This window comes from Columba livia, chromosome 13 (assembly GCF_036013475.1).
Source record: "Columba livia isolate bColLiv1 breed racing homer chromosome 13, bColLiv1.pat.W.v2, whole genome shotgun sequence".
Lineage (NCBI taxonomy): Eukaryota > Metazoa > Chordata > Aves > Columbiformes > Columbidae > Columba > Columba livia.
In genome coordinates this window covers 10,701,976-10,720,834 of record NC_088614.1, presented here as the reverse complement: position 1 = coordinate 10,720,834, position 18,859 = coordinate 10,701,976, and the positions used below count along the sequence as shown (strand labels likewise).

Genomic DNA, 18,859 nt, shown 5'->3' with positions numbered 1-18,859 from the left:
AGGTGCCCAAGGCTGCTCCCCCTGGGGCCAGTTCTTTCAACAAGTGCTTTTGTCTCTTTGCCACAGGTTTGCATGCTGTTGGAGCTCCGGGGAGATTTGTTAGCACTGTGAACATGGGAAGACGTATTCTCCCTCCAGAGGTCACAGCTGCTCACACGTCACCCTCGGATGGGAATAGCAATATCAGCCCCGGCAACGGCAGGAAGCATCTTCCCCTCCACAGTGGCCATATCATAGAATCATAGAATCACAGAATAGTTTGGGTTGAAGGGACCTTCAAAGCTCACCCAGTGCCACCCCTGCCATGAGCAGGGACATCTTCACCAGCTCAGGTTGCTCAGAGCCCCGTCCAGCCTGGCCTGGGATGTCTCCAGGGATGGGGCATCCACCACCTCTCTGGGAACCTGGGCCAGTGTCTCACCACCCTCAGTGTGAAAAATTTCTTCCTCATGTCTGGCCTGAATCTCCCCTCCTTTAGTTTAAAACCATCACCCCTTGTCCTGTCACAACCCCTTGTCCTATCACAGTGAAGAGGGCAACTATGGGCCCCCCCTGGGGACCTGCGTGGGGAAACTGGGGGTGGCTGAGGGTGCTGATGGAGGCTGCAGGGAGCTGGACCAGCTCTGGTCCTGCACCGCCTCGACCAAGGCTTTTAATTCTTCGCCATGCCAGAGCATGGTAACCCAGCCATGTGTGCCCATCTCTTCCAGCACAGGCAGCATCTCCCCTCACAGGAGGAGGCTTTAGCTAACTCTTGAACCCATTCTTCCAGCAAAACCCTGTAGATAACACCAGGGCAGAGGCACAGGGCTGCTGCACACAGGTATACCGGCACCCCAAGCTGAGCCGGGGGGCACTGGCAGCGGGTAAGACCCCAGACAATCCCCAGGGACAGCAGCTCCCTGCTGCTGTGGGCCAGAACATGGCTGCGCTTTGGTGAATGATGCTACGGGAGGGCAGTGCAAGGGGCAGCATTGCCACTGGTGACTTCACCGTGGCCTAAATGAAAATCCATGAGGAAAAAAAAAAAAGAAAAGAAAAACGGAAAGAAAGAAGCCCGGATGGATTAATAATTCAGGCTGGCAAGAGAACAAAACCCTCCAGAATCCACCTTCCATTATGTGCCCACAAACCACATAAAATGGAAAAAGAAAGAATAACAAAAAAGCCTGATGACCTTGAGCCTCAGTGGTGGCCCCAAAGGTGCAGGGGCTCAGGGCAGAGGGGACGGGGTGCAGGGACAGTCCCTTGGTGAGGGGTCCGGCACCCTCCCACTGCTGGGACTGGGTGGGATGGGTGCCGGGGTGCCTCCGGTGAGGTGGGGTGCAGGATATCATGCTCAGGGGTGGCCAGACCACACAAAGAGCAGCCCGGAAGGCCTTGAGTCCTCCCTGCAAAATACGGTGTGGCAAAAATGTGCTAAATCCTCAAACTCAAACAAGGTTTGCCCGCCACAAATTGCAGGGGAGATTTGGAAAGGAATTTGCTACCAGAAAAGCGGTCACAGGCTGGATGTTAAATATTTGGGATGGAGACCTCCAGGCACTTTGTAGCCCACACTTGGGGTGGGGGGATGCTTTCTTTAGCATGGAGCTGGGCCAGGGCAGCAAGGGATGGTAGGAAATAATTATAACCATAAACAGGTAATTATAGAGCCCCCTTTCCAAAAGAAATCCCTTTGAAGGCTCTTTTCCCTCCATGGGGAGCACAGCCCCTTGTTGCTCTGACCAACATCGCTGCGGAGCGGGGTGACCCAGCCCCATCCTCCCTCTCCAGCCTCCAACCTGCTCCGACCTGCAAACTGGTGAAGCAAATGGAGCAGTTCGTCACCTTCCTCTCCCTCTCGCTCCTCTTTTTGCTGTTGTTGCAATGAGAAATTGTTCTGAAGGACCCCTTCTGCTATCAGAAGTCTGTCTGGGAAATGAGAGAAAGGGATAAACCCTGCTGCTGGGGACTCCCTGACACCTTCTCCCATGGAGGAAGGGAAACATTCCAAGTCACTGCCCCAGGTGCTGCAGCAGAGCGTCCCGGAGAAGCTCCCCTAAGTCTGGGGTCTCTCGCTGGGTTTTGTCCAGGCCCCAGCTCAGGGAGCAATGCTGCTTCTGAAGCCATGCCTGGTCCCCCAAACCAAATCACCTCTGCCAGCCAAACAGCAAAGAAACGCAACTTAAGAATTAAATGTGGTGCTCACTCTGAGCCCAGGAGCAATAGTTCCTTAGTCTCCCCAAAGAGATGGGAAGCCTCTCTAAAACAGTCCCTTTCTCCCTCACTCCATTTTGCATATGTAATATTATTATTACTTTAATTTTTTTTTGTTAAATAAACTGTCAGCACAGTGTGGCTCCAAGCACCACTTCAGCTGCTGCTGTGCCAATTTAAACTTCTGATTTTCTATTAAAAGCTCCCAGCGTCTCCTCGTGAAGGTGTTTTCCATGGAGGTGGACAGGGGAAGGGGGGCAGGGGGTGTGGATAGGAGCCCTGCCCAGCCCTGGTAGGCAGGGGCTCAGATGGAGCTTGTTTTATTTTAATCCCACCCTGGAAAAATCTCTCCCGCCTGCCCAGTTTCCATCTCTCGTGGTTTCGGAGCTGGTTCATGCGCCGGTGGCAGCACAGGGAGGGTTTCACCCTGCAAAATAGGGTGGTGGTTGTGGGGTGACTGAACCCGAGTCCTTCACCTGACCAGCATATATGTTTAAATTCACTCTATAGGTCATGACGTAAAGCCAAGATTAAGGTTATGTGTCTCTATTTCCCCACCCCGTCCTTTTGCAGCAGTGTTGCTCCAGTGACCCACAATAAACCCCTTCCCCAGGGCTGAAAGGGGAAAATCTCAATGAAAACACTTTTAACCCCAAAGAGAGGTGACATTCCTGGCTCTTGGTAGGACTGTGCACACAGAGAAATGGGGCTCCAGTGGCTCAGCCGACCCTGGCCAGAAGGGATTGTAAATCCAATACCTTCAGACAAGAGGGGAATAAGCATTAATTGAGCTGTACTAATGAGCTGGTGGCCAGAAGGCAAAGGTTTTTAATGTGGGAGCTGGGCAGCCTTGGGATGCTGAGCAGCATCAGGATGGGGACCTGACCAAAATCATGGGCTGGGACAGCAGCAAAGCCCCTGCCCTCCGAAAATCCAAATATATATATATACACACATATATATATATAAAAGCACAGGCAGTGTAATGAAAAAGCTATATGTGGTTTGAAATTCCCCTCTCAGCTCATGCCAAAGGAATTTCCAGGCCTGGTTTAGATCTGATTCAGCAAAGCTTTTATAAGGGCGCAGGAGGTGCAGTGGGGCCAGGGCTGCAGGAGCTGCGGGGGTGCAACAGCCCCAGCCCGGGCCAGGCTCCCCATAACCTGCTGGTAAACAGGAGAGGTTGGCCTGGGAGCTCTGGGTTGCTTGTAAAACCTTCATTTTTTTCTTTTCTCCAGCATCAGTCCTGCAGAAGATGGGGCCGGTGCCTTCATGGGAAGGGATGTGTGCGACACTTGTGGGTTTTGCCCCAACTTCTGCATGAGGAATCGGCACAGTGGGGTGCAGGATCAGGCCCCAGGGGTGATTGTGCTCCTGCAGGTTTCATGATATCGCTGGCTGAGGTAAAGGGAGGTACTTTCACCGCGAGCACAACCCTTTCTAGCCATTGGAGAATCCCCACAGCAGGCAGCTCCTCTGGGGACCAGGTATGTCCCCAGCCCTGCTCTGCTGCTGGGGGTTCTGGCAGGTGGAACCCCCCCCCTCCAGGAGTGAATGAGTCAAACAAAACAAAGGGGAACAGTGAAAGTCGTGGTGTCCCAGTGCCGGGCACTGGAGACGATGGTTACTTTAGGCACAAGTAGGAAGAAAAATAAGTTTTGTGTCCAATTATCTCCTCCATGAGTCAGTCAGAGGGCTGGGAATTTTTTTTCCTTGGCTAACGGTTCCCAGAAACGGGTGAGCTGTCTGTGGCGGGGGGTGTCTGTCTGGGAGGTGTCTGTCCAGGGAAGCAAAGCCAGCCATGGCCTGGGGGCTCCATGGGTCCCCCCTGCCAGCAAAAGCTCTAAAGGGAGGTCTGGGGGCATTCTCTGCACACTTCCCCAGGGATGTGGAGCATCCTTGGAGCCACCCCAAACCCCACAGACACCCCTTCATCCTTCAGCCCCCCAACACAGGCTGCATTGAATGACCAGTTTAAATAAACCTTTTGCCTACAGGAGTACAAGCCAAGGGACAACACAAACCATCAGGAGGTTCAGAGTCAGTGCAAGGAAGCAAATTCTCCATTGGGTATTAGGGTAATTCCACCCATGTATGGTCTGTCTGCAACGAGCATCCCTCTCCATCCCTGTGTCCTGCATTCAGATTCCTTGGGCTGCATGGGCTGCTTTGGGGACGACAGTGCAGCCCCCTAACTCAGGGTGGGGTCTGCATATGGACATGCTGCTGCTTGGATCAGCCTCTTCAGAAGCTTGACTTAAAGCTTGTGAGCCTCTTCTAAAACACTTTTCAGCCTAATTATTTTTCAAAACAAAAGGATGAAAGCGCCCCAAACCTTCCTGTTTACTCCTCATTTTGAAGGTAAAGGCTTCAGCTGGCTCCGTGGGGAGAGGATGCCCCATGGCCAAGGGCTCTGGCCAGGGTCTGTGTCCAGCTTCCCCACAGTGCCAGCACAGCTCCCACATTACAGCTCTTGACTACAATCACATGCTCTCACCCCCTCCTTTCCTAATTATATTCCATTTCGAGATTATTGCAGAATAATTGCATTACAAAAGACAGCTCCAATCTGGCATTAAGGAGTGCTTCTCCCCAACTGCACAGCACCAAAGGTCCCGAGCCCGGCACGGCAGTGGTAATGGAGCTTTACCGCAAGCACTCAGAGAAAGAGCTCTCATCGCTCCAGCTAATACACTTATTTACTTCGAGCACATCCTGAATTTCTGAATCTCTTCCCTCCTTTCAAAGGCACACGTTCGCCAAGAGTGCACCCGGGATGGCGCAGGGTGATGGCAAAGGGGAGGCTGAGCCGCAGGGGTGTCGACATGCTGTGGGGCAGCACCCCACTCCCGAGGGGTGCACGGCGCTCACTTTCGTCATGCCTTCACCATGTTTAAATTAGGGGAAGCACAAACCATGGCAGTGCTGGAGACAAGGCAGTTCTTTGCAGGCAGCAGGGAGAAGGGAGTGAGTGCAGTGAAAGATGTGCCAGAGGAGGTTTAGGTTGGACATCAGGAAGAGCTTCTTCACCCTGAGGGTGCTGGAGCACTGGAACAGGCTCCCCAGGGAGGTGTTACAGCCCCAAGCCTGACAGTGTTCAAGAAAAGACTGGACAACACCCTCAGACGCATGGTGTGAATGTTGGGGTTGTCCTGTGCAGGGACAGGAGTTGAACTGGATGATCCTTGTGGGTCCCTTCCAACTCAGGACATTCTATGATTCTATGATGAAACATAGCTGGATGTGTGGAAGATGTGTGCACAGCAATATTGCACCCTTGCCCACCCTCTCCCCTTTCATTCCTCTCCTCTGAAGGGGAAGGAGCATCCCCATCCCACCCTGAGCAGGAGCTGGAGCCCTTGGTGCAGCCACCGAGATCCTTTTGATTCAGAGCCAGGTTTTTCTTCACTACCTTGATCCCTGATCCCTCTCAGCTGCTGCTGCTGTCTGCCTTGTGGTTCTTTATCAAAGGCTGTCTTGAAACCCAGATAAACGGTGGCGTATGCAGCGAGGCTCCCAACCTCGCACATAACCGCTCAGACATGCTGCAGAGATTAGGTAGAGCCCAGCTCTCCTCTGCTTGCCCGGTTCTGCCAAGAGCCCTGCCTTCCTAAGCTAGTGATAGCAGCACGTGTGTCTCCTTGAAACTGAACACTTGCTCGCACACTAGCAAATGACAGGCAGAACTGTGCCACGCAGGCATTCCCCCTGGAAACGTGCTGCATACAAGAACAACACGTATATCGGAGATGTATGATTCTCAGAGACAGGTCAAGCACATGGTGTTTGGAGCTGAATCTGGAACACATTTTGGCCTGTGGCTGGGCTTGTCAGCGTTGATGATGGATGAGCTGTTGTCACAAGCCTTATGACAAACGCTTGCATGAGTCTGAATGCGAAAAACTGAAAAGGATCCAAGAACAAGCCCACCTTCAAGCTCAGATGAAGATTTGGCATCATCCCTCCTGTTCCCATGTAAACGGCTGAGTGAGGGCTGGCTCTGCACCAAGGGGGATGCTCCTGTGGGGAAAAGCTCCTCCAGGCAGAGCAGAGGCCAATCTAGGCTTAATACCCCCTGTTTGGAGATGGGAGAGGTTGGAAGACTTGCGGATGGTCATGACAGCAAGAGCCAAACTCAGGCTGCAGCTCTCCACCCCCAAAACATGACAGTGTTGGGTGGACAATGTACCACGTTCTCTTGGTAGAGAACAACAGATGGAAATGCATTAAGATTAAATAGTGGTTCCCAGCTGAGCAGTTGCAGCACTCTCTGCAAAGCCAGGTATCACCGCTCGGCTTTACAGCTGGGGAAACTGAAGCATGATCAGGCACCCATCTCACCCTACAAACCCATCTTTTCCTACTGATGCTCATGTCTACCACTCACCCTTTTAACTCTACCGGAGCCATTTCACACCCTTGGGTCCCACTACAGCCAGCAATGCCAAGTGATAATGATTTATTATTATTATTATTACTCCTGCTATTATTATTGCTGCCTAGATAATCCCCTGTCAGAATATAAATGTGCCTCCCCTTCCAGCATGAGAGTGTCCTGCTTAATGATGTTGTTTTCCTCTCGCTGGTACCTTCAGCTCTGACATATCGAACGTTAATGGCACCAGGAGAGCTTCGGTTGCTCTGCTCCTTCAGAAGACAGGTCATTATACCATCAGCCAGCCTGGTTCGAGTACTGCTCTTCCCTCCTTCTTTATTAAGATTTGCCTCTCCTTGATTAAATTAGCCGCATGTTGAACGCCTGGCTTCCGCGGGAGGGATGGATGCGTCCATTATCGCCTGTTCCCTCTGAAAAGAATGGAGGAGGGGGGGAAAATACAACACGGCCTGGGATAATTGAATGAAAATTTAATGAGCACTTGCGAGAATACGTTAAGAGAAACGCCAATCGATAGAAAACTGATTTCCTGTTTTTAACACCAAATGGACTCGCACTGTAGAAGTCATTCCCTTCTGCCCATGGCTGAAGTAACAGGAAAGGCTCAAGCAGCCAGCCTGCCCCGCTGGCAAACACAGAGGCAGAATTAAACTATCAACGCACTGTTAATCATTTTGCAAATTAATACCCTGCCTGTGCTTAACGGCCCTCTTACCCCAAGCAGAGCAGAGCAGTTATCGTGTGAGGAATAGTAACAACTGACCAAAGAAGAATATGGGTGGAGGCTCAGCTGCCTGTACTACCTACCTTTATTTCTCACCGAGGTTATCTAGTTGGCACTAACCAGCTGGTTAAACAGTGGGATGGGAAGCCTGACCAGCACAGCTGTCCCAAGGCCAGGATGCATATGGTCCCACCGCCTCCATAGCTCTCACATGAGCATCTCGCCATGGGACTGTGGCCCCTCCATGCTCCACACATCTCCCACCGCAGAGATGCCTTTCCTACCCTGAAATTGCCTCCCTGGCTGACCTTGGATACATTCCAGAGCGAGATTTTTGTAGGAGCACCATGCCAAGCTTGCAAAGAGCAGCACATGTCCCAGCCAGGTTTTCCCAAGACACCCTGGCTCCACCAGCCTGCATGTTCCTGGGAGCTCAGCCCAGCACTTTCCCCAGCTCAGAGCCTTGTCAGCAGCTGAGTCCTCAATGAAAATGCGACACTTTTGCTCATGGGGCCAAAGGCATCCTTGGTGGTGTTCCCATGGAATTCACTGGAGCAGCTCCAGATTCGGTCCTGCAGGTAAATCCTCAATAAAACAGATCAATAAAATAAATCCACCTGGAAAGAGTGGCGGTTGCAGAGCTCTGCCCGCTGCCATTGCAAAGCGCTTTTCATCGTCTTGATGAAAAAGCAGGAGGGTGCACAGAACCTGCATGTCGTGAACTAACCCAGCGCAGGCACGGGGCTCAGCCAGCAGCAGGGACATTGTCCCACCAGCCCCACCAGCAGCGGGACATGCTCCACAGGTGCTCATTCCTACACATCAAGATCATCAGGACACTATTCTACTTTTTATTACCATCTTTCCTTAAAAGAAATGATTTGACCAGCAGGAGCAGTAACCAGGCTGCCCCATGGCCATTAGGACTGTCCCTGTGTCCCCAGATGGCCCCAGAGCACTGCGGGGGGTGTACCTTTGTACACATGGATGCTCTCATGTGCACGTCCTACAGACCATGCCCAGCTCACCTCTGTGCTCCACCATGCCCCGAGAAGCCTGGTTTCATGCCAGATGCCACGAGCAGACAGGGCGGTGGGGGGACCCCCGTGTTCCCCCGGGCACCCCCGCCCTCTTGCAGCCACCCTGCACAAAGCAGCTCATTCTCAGCAGCTTCCAGTGCTGCTCTGCAGCAGTAAATATTGCATTAGCTGCGGTGGGCCAGGGCTCCGGGCCCTCCTCCAGCTTGGCAGGCTCGGCTTGGCCGCCGGCAGAAGAAACAGGGATTATGTGAGCTGGGCACAGAGCAGCAAAGGGCAGAAAGCAGCCCTGAGGGGAGTGAGAAACATAGGCGAGCAGCAGTTGCTGGGCAGCGTTGGCTTATCTCTGTCTCCCTTTCTAAGCTGCGATGGTTGACAAAACCCTTGTGCAACATGCGGCTTCCGTGGAGTTAAAATTTTCCTCTTGGGGAAAGAAAAAAAAAAAGGAAAAATAAAGTTAATTTTTAGGCTGAAGCATTTGGGAATCGAAGCCAAAAAGCTTCCAGCATTGATCTGAAAAGGGCTTTTCCGCTCCCAGGCGATGCTCTGGGGTTTTGCTGTCGTGATTTTGAAACTTTCTGGAATTTGTCGGGTTTTGTTTCTGCTTGCTGGGAAAGGTCACGGCTTCCCGGGCAGGGAGGGAGAGCTCTGCTTTCCGACACAGCCCTGCGCTCCCCGCCTGCCCGCTCATTTGGGAGCCCAAGCTCTCCCGCTGCGGAGGCGTGGGGCAGAGGGAACCTGAGAAGACCAGACGGAGGCATTAACAGATCACCCCACTAATAAAATCTACACACAAAGGCCAAAAATAGCGGGATAAAATAAATCTGAGGTGGTCCTTCCAGAACTGCCTTGCTAAGTGAGTTCCTGGTCTTGACTCCAGCGTTTCCCCTCCGTTCTGCGCACAACAGGCCTTTTGTTGAATTTCACATCCTGAAAGAATTTAATAGCATTTTTATTTTTAATCCATCACATGTGTTTTGTTTGGACTAATCCAACGGGGCTCCGCTCACAAGCAGCTCTTTTCCAACATCACTAAATTTCTCATGACTTAACCTGTTGACAAGGACGGGACGTGTTCAGCCCTCGTTACACAAGCATCATTAGGCGCAGAAATGTCCCCGCAGCTCCTCCGCAGCCCGGTGAGCAGATGGGGTGGTCAGGGTTTCTGGCTGAGGATGGGAAGAGAAGTGGAGCCTGGCTTTGGAGGGGAATGCCATCCCCTCTTTCTTTTGGAGGGGACTCCAGGGCTGCTTGGCATTGACCTGCACTTCTGCAAACCAGACCATCTTGCACAGCAGCCCATAAAAATGAGTTTTTTTCTGGGGAGAAACCAGTGTTCCCATCACCCAGCTGAAGGACTGATCTTGGGAATATTGGGAGCAGCACCACTGATGTCCCTTAATTGCCATAATTCAATTAAGCCCTGCAGCAGGGTGCAGCCGGGTGATGAATCAGCCCCTCTGCCACCAGCCAAGGGCCAGTACGTGGTCACAGCACATTCAAGCATGGGCTTAACTTTAAGCCTGAGCTGAAGGCTGTCTCCACTCAAAAAAGTGTTTGCTTGCAAGGTGACATGTGCTGAGGTCCCGTTGCCTTTCCCAGGGCTCAGGCAGGAGGATGCTTGGGTGCTGGGCTGCACCGCAGGCGTGAATTGCATCCGCGGAGCTACAAAGGGGCTCGGGAGCCTCTGCGGACGCCCAGCCTGCCTTCAGGCTTACACGCGCTGCGGATGCGCCTTTGAGCACATCTGGATCCTCTAATAACTTGGGCCGTGAAGAAAACACGCCGAGGCGAGCTAACACCCCCGTGAAGCGCCTTTGTGCGATCCCTCAGAAGTGCCCGATTCCCAATCTGCGGGTTGCTGCTCTAATGAACTCCAGACTTTGTTTTGAACATCAGATACGTTTCATTTTGCTGTTCCAGGAGACATCCCTCTCCTCCGGCTCGTCCCGCGCGGGAAGCGGGCAGCGTGCAGGCAGGGCTCTCTGGCAGGGCTGGGAGATCCCTGCCTGCTGGGGCCAGGGCTGCCTGCCCCGGTGTTCCCAGACTAAGGCTGGATGGTGGCTTCCAGGGGACAATAGCACAGCAAGAAATCCCACTTCAGACACTTCTTGCTCAAGAGAAGTCCAGCCAAGAAGCCAACAGCAAGGCATGTTTTATAGCTGCGGGGCTCAGCCGGCAGCCTCTGGCATGGCCACAGCCAGGACGTGTGGCCGCCCCTTGAGTCGCAATCTCCTGGATTCTGAGTTTAGCTGGGAGTTTTTAAGAACTCTACATTGTCCTGAGATCATTATTTCTACATGCAAGTGGCTATTTTATATCCAAGCTAGCAAACACAGTTATCACAGCACATCATCTCCCCAGCTGCTGACAAAGCTGCAAACAGAGTAGGAGGAACTTTATAAAAATCAATTTTTTTGAGCTGCTCAGTGACAAACAACTGGCTCTTCCTCCTCGCTGTTGCAGATGGCACAGGGGTGCCCTGGGAGGACACGGCTCTGCAGGAGCTGGGCTTGGTGACTGGTTGGGTTTTAGAACATGGTGGTGAGTTGCCCTCTCCAGCTACCGGAGTCTGGAGGTCTCTGAAGATCTGGTTTGGTCAAAATACGAAACTGAAGGCAGAATAAGCACCCACATGCTCAAGTTTGGGTTGCAACCCAAGGCAGGCTCTGGGAGACCACCTGTTTCAAAGACACCAGGCCCGTTCAGGGTAAACCGAGGCCATCAGCGTGCCTGGGAATGTGCCTGCCATAAGGGGCAAGAGGACATGTCCCCACCAGCAGCAAGCGACAAGGGACAAGTGCTTTGCCTATTTACCAGCCGTTAAACAGAGTGGCTCCGCAGGCCTTTTGGGAGGTCTGGAAGGATGCCTTCACCCGCAGGTCCTGCCACGGTCACCTGGGGACAGCCCGTGGGTGCCCTGCATTTATTTATCCCCCTCCACAAAATGCCCAAGCAACTTGTGCCAAACCACTGTGGCCCCCTCATTAAATCAACATCTACCCCGGCGTGGCAGGGCTTCGAGACCGCCCAGCAGATCAGCTCAGAAGTGGGTTCTGTGTGTGGATTTTTTTGACATTGGAGTCAAAAACTAATCGTCTGACAAATCCAGGCTTTGTCGCAGATTTGCAATAAAGCCCCAAACCAGAGGAAAACTCTGTGCTGGGTGTAATCCAAAGGTGCCGCATTGCACACGGATCATGTTCAACTAATGGATTTATTTTGTCCCTGGGAACTGGATCCCTTTGAGCTTCTCCCAGGTTGGGGCAGCACAAACCCCGGTCACTCCCTGAGAATAAACCTGGCTGGATAAGCTGTGAAAGAACCGGGAGACAAACATCCCATTCACCAGCTCTCCTGGAAAAGTCATCAGGAAAAAAGTCATTGCCAAAGCCACTGCAACAAGGGCACCTCTCTCTGGCACCCCAGAGTGGGCAAGGATGAGCTGGGGGGTCGGGGATGAGATGGGAGCTCAGTTCATAGAGGCTGTCAGTTTTCTGCGTGGCCATGGGAAAACTCTCAGCCTGGAGCTGATCTCTCAGTGCGGTGCTTTGGCCCCTTGCCTGTAGGAAAGGGCGTCAGCGCTTCTGCTCCAGGGAGTTTCAAGGACAAACTGAGGCTTTGTGTGTAAAAGAGGACTTGAGTATGGGGAGAAAAGGGACTGAAGAATTGCTGGTAGGAAACGGAAAGGGGACTGAGGCTGCTTTGTGCCCAGTCACACTGGGGATGTGATGCTGGAAACATATTGCGAGCACGTTGGGGATCGATGAGTTGTGCTGGCTGCCTTGTTGTGGACAAAACCCCGCTCAGCCCTTTTCCCACTTTGCAAAGGGAAGTTCCCGGCCATGCACACACCTCTGCACCCACATGCACCCATGCACTCCCTGCTCATACGTGCACCCCTGTCCCTGTGCAGTCCCCCCGCGCCCAGTTCGGCACACCGGGACCCACCTCTCAGCAGTGCAGTGACCCCGTGCCTGCTTTTTGTGGGGTGATTTTCCACTTCAACCACTACTGCAGATCCAGGCCTGGCCTAACCTGGTTCAGTTAACCTGGCTCAGCCAGGCTAATTTAACAGCACCCATTCTGAGAAGGAAAGGGTCATATCCATACAAGTACAGAGCTGCCCCAGTCTGTCCTTCCTGAGCAGGAAGGGATGCAGTACAGGGTAGGATACTGTCTGGGATGCTGCACTCCATTGCTCACCAGCTCTGCCCTTTGTTGTATCTGAAATAACAACTCCCTCGCCCAGGGAGAAGCATCCCGAAAAGCATCCGACCCGCTGCTGCCTTTCCTACCGGAAAATCCTCGCTCAGGTGCAGCTTCGGTGGTGGAGCATCCCGTGGAGGAAGTATGGGATCCAGATGACAGGAATAGCGTTTGGTTTGCTTTAAATATAAGGCATACGAAAAAGTCCAAGCAGAGACTATTTATTGATTTTAATGAAAATAATATGTTGCATTGAATGAGGATGTTAATTAAAAAGCACCCGCTGCTGTTTATCGCTGGCTGGGTCTCTGGCAGCAGTAAAGAGAGAAACGAGTCGGGTAGCTCCTGCCAAAACCTCCCTGCGGGGAAGGTGGATGGTGCCGGGAGCGGGATGCGGGGCCAGGGCATTCCTGCTCCTCTCTGCTCGGAGGGAGCAGCTCCCAGAATAAACTCGTGTGAAAGTGGGGGCCTGGCAAGCGATGCTGCTGGAAAAGGGGGGATTAAAGCTCTCGGGTCAGCTCAGCCCAGCTCTGCTCCAGCCAGCCCAGTCACTCACAGCGCCTGGGTGTGGGCAAATCCCACCCCAGCTCCCCTGTTTACTTAATAATTTCACACAATAGCATCCTTTATATAGAGATTTTTTTTGTTTTTCTTCTCCTTGTTATGCATGAGACCACTACACAGACAAAGAGGCACCATGTGCATAAAAACTTGCTGCATCTTGCCTAGAGGCAGCAAATTTAAAAGCAAAATTGGATTCTTAAGGCCCCATGGAAAGTCACTGAACCTGCCATGCAAGGTCTGCTGGCACAAAGGCAGGGACACTAAATAAAAACCCCTGGGTGAATGCTATATTTTTCTGATATGGATCCAGCATGCAAAGGCATTGGGCGCAGAAGTGGAGCAGAGCTTTTGAGGTGGGCTTTCTTGTCTGGAGAAGAAAGATGATTTTGACTCAAGAAGCACCCTGCTTGGTTGCTGGCAGTTCCCCTGGCGTGCTGACTTGCTGGTGTTTCTGCTCATCCCCCATTTCTGGGCCTGCATGGCACGTCCTCCCACCACAAAACCCCCATGGGGGTTTGGAGGGTTTGTAAGATGATTTTTCTCCCCAGCCCTCAGCAAACCTTGAGCATCCCCCTCACCTTACTCCTCCAGAGTCACTTCTGATGAACGGTGGTGGGTGAAAAACCACTCCTGGAGCGAGACGCAGAGTCCACTCCCATCCTTCAAAGAGCTTTCATTTCCTTACAAGCCTCTTTTGCCCCCACCATATACAACCCACCTACACACCCAAAAAAAACCCCAGCTTCCACTGTGGGAAGGGGGTGTCTGAGCGCAGAACTGGGCTCCTCAGCTGCCTGCAGAAGGGCTCCCAGCCCTGCACACAGCCCAGGTCTCTCCAGGAACACAGGCTGAAGCTGAGGATGCCAAAATCTATAGAGAAAATACATTGGGTTCCTTTATTAAGTAATAATCTATTAAGAGTGCTTCTGTGGGCTTTGGCCTATTTAATATGGAGCTTGGGGCTAAAAGCAATGTCAAAGCCAAGATCAACCCATTACTGAAGGTAATTCCTATAATTTTCTATTAGATTATTGGTATGAGATGTTCAGAAGCTTTCCAGAGGCTTTTGAAGTATCTGAGCTTTTTTTCTGCTCTCTCTTTCACTGTTAACTCTCAGCCCATCCATGGCTGCTGTTTTTGGGGGGTACCCTGTGTCCCCCCCATGCAGGGGGAAGACAGGGGCAGGCAAGGACGTGCCTGACGTGCCCGTGCAGAGCTGGAGCCCGGGGTCTGCGCCGTCTAAGCATAAATGGTGCTTGGGGGACTTTGCATCCAACAATTAGACATGTTTACTCTTGTATTTGCCAAAGGTGCCTCCACAAGCTGCCAGTAAACAACATCAAGATCCACCTCTCCTCTGCGGAGACCTCCCGGGGTAGATCCTGACCTCCCCGAGGCTCAAGGCAGGGATGGCCGTTTTACCGTGGTCCGTGGCAGCGGGATGGCCAAGTCTTGCCCATCAGATGGTGGCAAGTTTGTGTAGATGGGGAAGAAAGAGAAAGCGCAGCAGTTCACCTGTATCGACCCCGTTTCTTGCCAGGCTCAACCACATCAAACGGCCTGTGCGGATTACTCAAAATTCGAGTCAGGCTGCGTGCGGCGGGCGGGCAGACAGGCTGCGCAGGGCTGGTCTCGCTGCCTGCCCACGGGCACGCCGAAAACAGATGCAGTGAAACATTTGGTTAGAAAATGGTTTGGTTTGTTGTTTTTGTTTGTTTTGTTTTTTTTTTTTTCCCTTTTATTTTGTCTTTCTTTTTTTTTCCCCTGGGTGCGCAAGCCGAGGGTGAGTCATCTCCCAGCTTTCCTCAATGAGACATCTAAAGTGCTTTTTTTTAAAAAAAAAAAAGACAAACCAAAACACGTCTGTTGTTTTAATCATGGCTTGGTTTCACAAGACATAGCTGGTCTGGGCTGTGATGCAACCAAGTCTCTTCTTCCAAGTCACACACGCGGATTTTTATGTTTCTTCTGAGATCCTCTCCCAGGCCAGCAAAGCTGCTCCACGTGCAGCCCCAGACCCCCTTAGGGAGCTCCCATCCTCTGTGTCTGGGAGAACATAACAGTCATGATGCGATACACAGGACTTCTTGCCTTATTTTGTTTCTCTCCAGCATGGAACAAGGCAGTTGCTGTTCTTATGTAGACAAGCAGCCATAGCAATCAAGTGCCCAGCCAGGTAATTAATGGTGTTCTGGGCACTGGCACTCGATGTGCCAAGCGGTTTGGCCACACGCATCGGTGGCCAAACGCAGCTCATCTCCTGCTCTGGCGTAGTCCCCGCTGTGCAAATCCATCCCTGCACATGCAAGGAACGTGAAAGCAGGATTTGATTCACTCGTGGGAAGGTGGCAAACTTCAAGCCCAGGGGATTTCTGATATAAAATAACAACTGATCTTTATCTGGGGGGTAAAACCCAGCCAGAGACCAGGGCACACGGTGGAGTATGGGCAGAGCCAACACATTTTGCCTGCTCTGGGAATGCTCGGGTGAAAAATGCAACAGCGAGAGGCTCCTGCAAAGGCAGGAGCAGCCTGGCATTGGAACGCAGCAGCAGCAGGCAGAGCTGTTTTCTCTGCAACAGCAAAGCCCAGGCAGCTCCCTATGCAGAGCTGTTGTGTTTTTTATTTCCTTTTTTTTTCTTTCCTTGCTTTTAATGCAAAAAGAGAGCTTATAACCCCTGTGTGCCACATAACTCCCCCTTCTCTCCAAAAAAACAAATGTCCCCCCTGCCCCAGTTGTGGAGTGAGTGGGAGTATTTATGGACTGAGAGAACATCAGCCACAATGTTATTTTTAAGTTTGCTTTCTGACGAGCACCTCTAGCTTTTCCATGATATAAATCAGTCTCTGGGTTGCGTTCTGCTGTGAGGTTGGTATGTTGATCTGAAGGTGGTATTTCCATTGCTGGGAAACACCCGGAGAAGGCTTGTGCCCTGCCGAAAATCATGCTGGGCTGGGATCATCTGTTGTCAGGACTGCTTGCCATGTGTTATCATTTAAAAATGAGCTCTTTCCATTTGGCCAGACAGGAAAGGACGTCGAAAACAGGCAGGAGTGACCCGTGGAGCCTTTTCCCTCCTCCACTGCACCCCATGTCCCCTTGGGGAACAGGGTACTCGGCTAAATTAGGCTCTTCTGTAATGTCAGTCTGGATCTAGCCCACGAGCCTTCAGAGAGCTGATGCTGATGCTCCAAAAGTGGTGTGAGCTGCCCAGTTATCTCCAGTGGGCACCAGCTCTGAACCTGCTGGGAAGTGTGGGCAGGACCTCGCCAGCCCCCTCCCTTGCCCTACGGTGGGCTCAAGCTCTTAACACCACAGAAATTCCCACCTTCTCTTGAGAAGCACAAGTATTCAGTGTCTTCAAACATCGGTTCTCAAAATCTCTTTGCAACGCAACATAGCACTGCATTTATTAAGAAAAATGGACATTATAAAAATATTAAACCTGCTTATTGCATTATATATCTTTTCCAGACAATATCTTTCCTTCCAACAGGAGGTTAAACCTGCTCACGTGGACGTCCTCTTCCCTTGTACCAAACGCAAATCTTCCCCTACTCAAGGCAAAAATTAACCCTTGAATCCTCCCAGGGGGATGTGCAGCCCCCAGGAGCATCCATCCCCTCGGGGGTCCCACCTTCCCCACCAGCAGCAGGTGGGTTTGGGCGCAGGGTCCCTTTGGGAACAGGGAGGTGGGCAGCATGAGGGTGGCCCATGGATCTGGTTTCAGAGGGGCAGGGGCAGGAAGCGCTTGTCTCAGGCAGCTGTGGAGCCCCACACCTGGGGAGCATCAGGCGGTTGCCCGCCGGACTATAAAAGGCTGCAGCCAGGCTGGGCATGTGTCTATAGGGGTGTTTATGATGCTCCTGTAAAGAGAAAGGGCTTGTGCACTTGATTTCAGGCTGAGGAGCTGCTTGACCCCTGGTCCCTACAGAAAGAGTAGAAATGCTGCAAAGTGGGTAAATATGGAGCAGTGGGGTGGTGCTTCTTACGGGGTGTTCTGCTCTGTGGGGCTATGACGTGGGTGTGGGTGTCAAAGCAAGGAGCAGGGAGGTGATAAAACAGAGAGTGTCTTCTGCAAAAAAAAAAAAGTTGGTGCTTCCAGCAGCTGTAGGAGTCATTTATGGATCTTGGAGAGGGACATTTCTTTCTAGTCCAGAAGTCTGGAAGTATCAACAGAGCAGACTAAGGAGCCTCTGGGGTCTGTGTGTGCAGGCTTCACTAGGAATTAAATGTTCCTTTGCCCTGCGGTGTTTTATAAATCTGCTGTTTGATTGCAGGGGTGAGCAGGGCCTGGAAGCACAAATGTAAGAGTGTGTGCTTGTGTGTGTATAGAAATGTTTTGAAACCAGAGGGCAGCTCTTCCCAGGCTGGTGTCACCAGTACTGAACCATGAGCTTTGGTGGCAAGAGTAAAAGATGCTGCATGAAGGGGATGAGGTAAAAGCTTTTGTTCCTGACCCCAACACTGGAGCAAATGCACTGGCAGACTCTCAGTTGAGATTTGTGGGGGTTTTGAGAGTCACAAACCCCTGTGGGTTATCAAACACCTCTTCAAACTCCCCTCCTGCCATGGAGGAGGACCAGGTGTGCTTCTTCCTCTTCACGCGGTGAACCACGTGTGCTGCTGTGCCGCAAGGTCACCAGCAGCACTGAGACGTGTGAACATGGCCTTGCAGGAAGGCTGTGTGTTTTACAGCGAGGCATGAGAATAGAGAGCATATACACCTATATGCTCCTCCCTGCTAACCATCCTAGACATTGCAGCTGGCCTCTGTGTGCGTGCTGCTGCTCACATGCAGCTGGGTGCTTTGGGACAGGGGTATTGAGCAGCCACGGATACAGGAGGGCTTGTTTGCGTTGTTTGGGGGCGAACAAATTGAATGTTTCCTTGCTATGCTGCTTGGGTGTTAGTCCAGCTCACCCCTCGCATCATGCTGGAAAGGAAACAGAAAAGGCTGAGGCTCTGCTTGGCCCCAGCACCAGCTGCATGTGGCTGATGTGACCTGGGAGGGTGCAGCAGTTTGGGAGAAGCTCCTCGCTCAGAGCCCAGCCTGTGGGCACCCGGGAGGGATGTGATGGCTGCTGGGTGATACAAATCCGCTGAAAGGACTGAGGAGCACCGAGCAGCATTAGCCGTGGTTATTTTTGACATCAGGCCTTGATTTGAATACAACAACAACCGCAGAAGCAGGAAGGCGAGGAGCTGTGGTAGTAGATCTAGAGAGAGATTACCACTCCCCGCATTGCTTCTTGTGCCTGCTGCGAGCTTGGGTCTCCTCTGCCAGGTCCCTGCCGTCCCCTACACCCCTCCAAAAGCTCCTGACCCCATCTGTATGCAGCCGCTGTGATGAGATCTGCAGGGCTAGATGCTGACACCTGGGCTTGGTTAGTCTTCCCCCTGCAGAGAGCCGTGCTGGCACCCTCCTAGAAAGCATGAGGTTTTCTAACTTGGCATAGGCTGTTTCCAGTGTAAATCCTGCCAGGAGCTGGCATGGGAACCGAGCACGCACAGAGGGAGTGCAGTGGCCCTGATCGCCTGAGGGAGACGGCGGAGAGCTTAGCAGCTCATGACTCAAGTGTGGGGCTGCCCTCCCGTTTGCCCCTGTGCCGCAAAAGCAGGCAGAGGGCTTCAGGAGGAATGGCCTCAGCATTCCCACAGTGTGCCCCAGCCGGGTCCCTATTTTAAAGCAGGCCAAAATTGTGTGAACGGTGAAGTTCTGGAAGGGC

The 18,859-nt window shown here is 52.2% G+C and overlaps 1 long non-coding RNA gene across 1 annotated transcript; it reads right to left on the bottom strand.

Moving 5' to 3' along the window:
• Positions 1–6,641: 6,641 nt before the first annotated feature.
• On the bottom strand, positions 6,642–12,759 carry LOC135575358 (uncharacterized). Its single transcript, XR_010465953.1, has 2 exons — positions 12,655–12,759; positions 6,642–7,005 (listed from the first exon to the last, which is right to left on the bottom strand). It is a non-coding gene; the product is annotated as an uncharacterized LOC135575358 (long non-coding RNA).
• Positions 12,760–18,859: the final 6,100 nt, after the last annotated feature.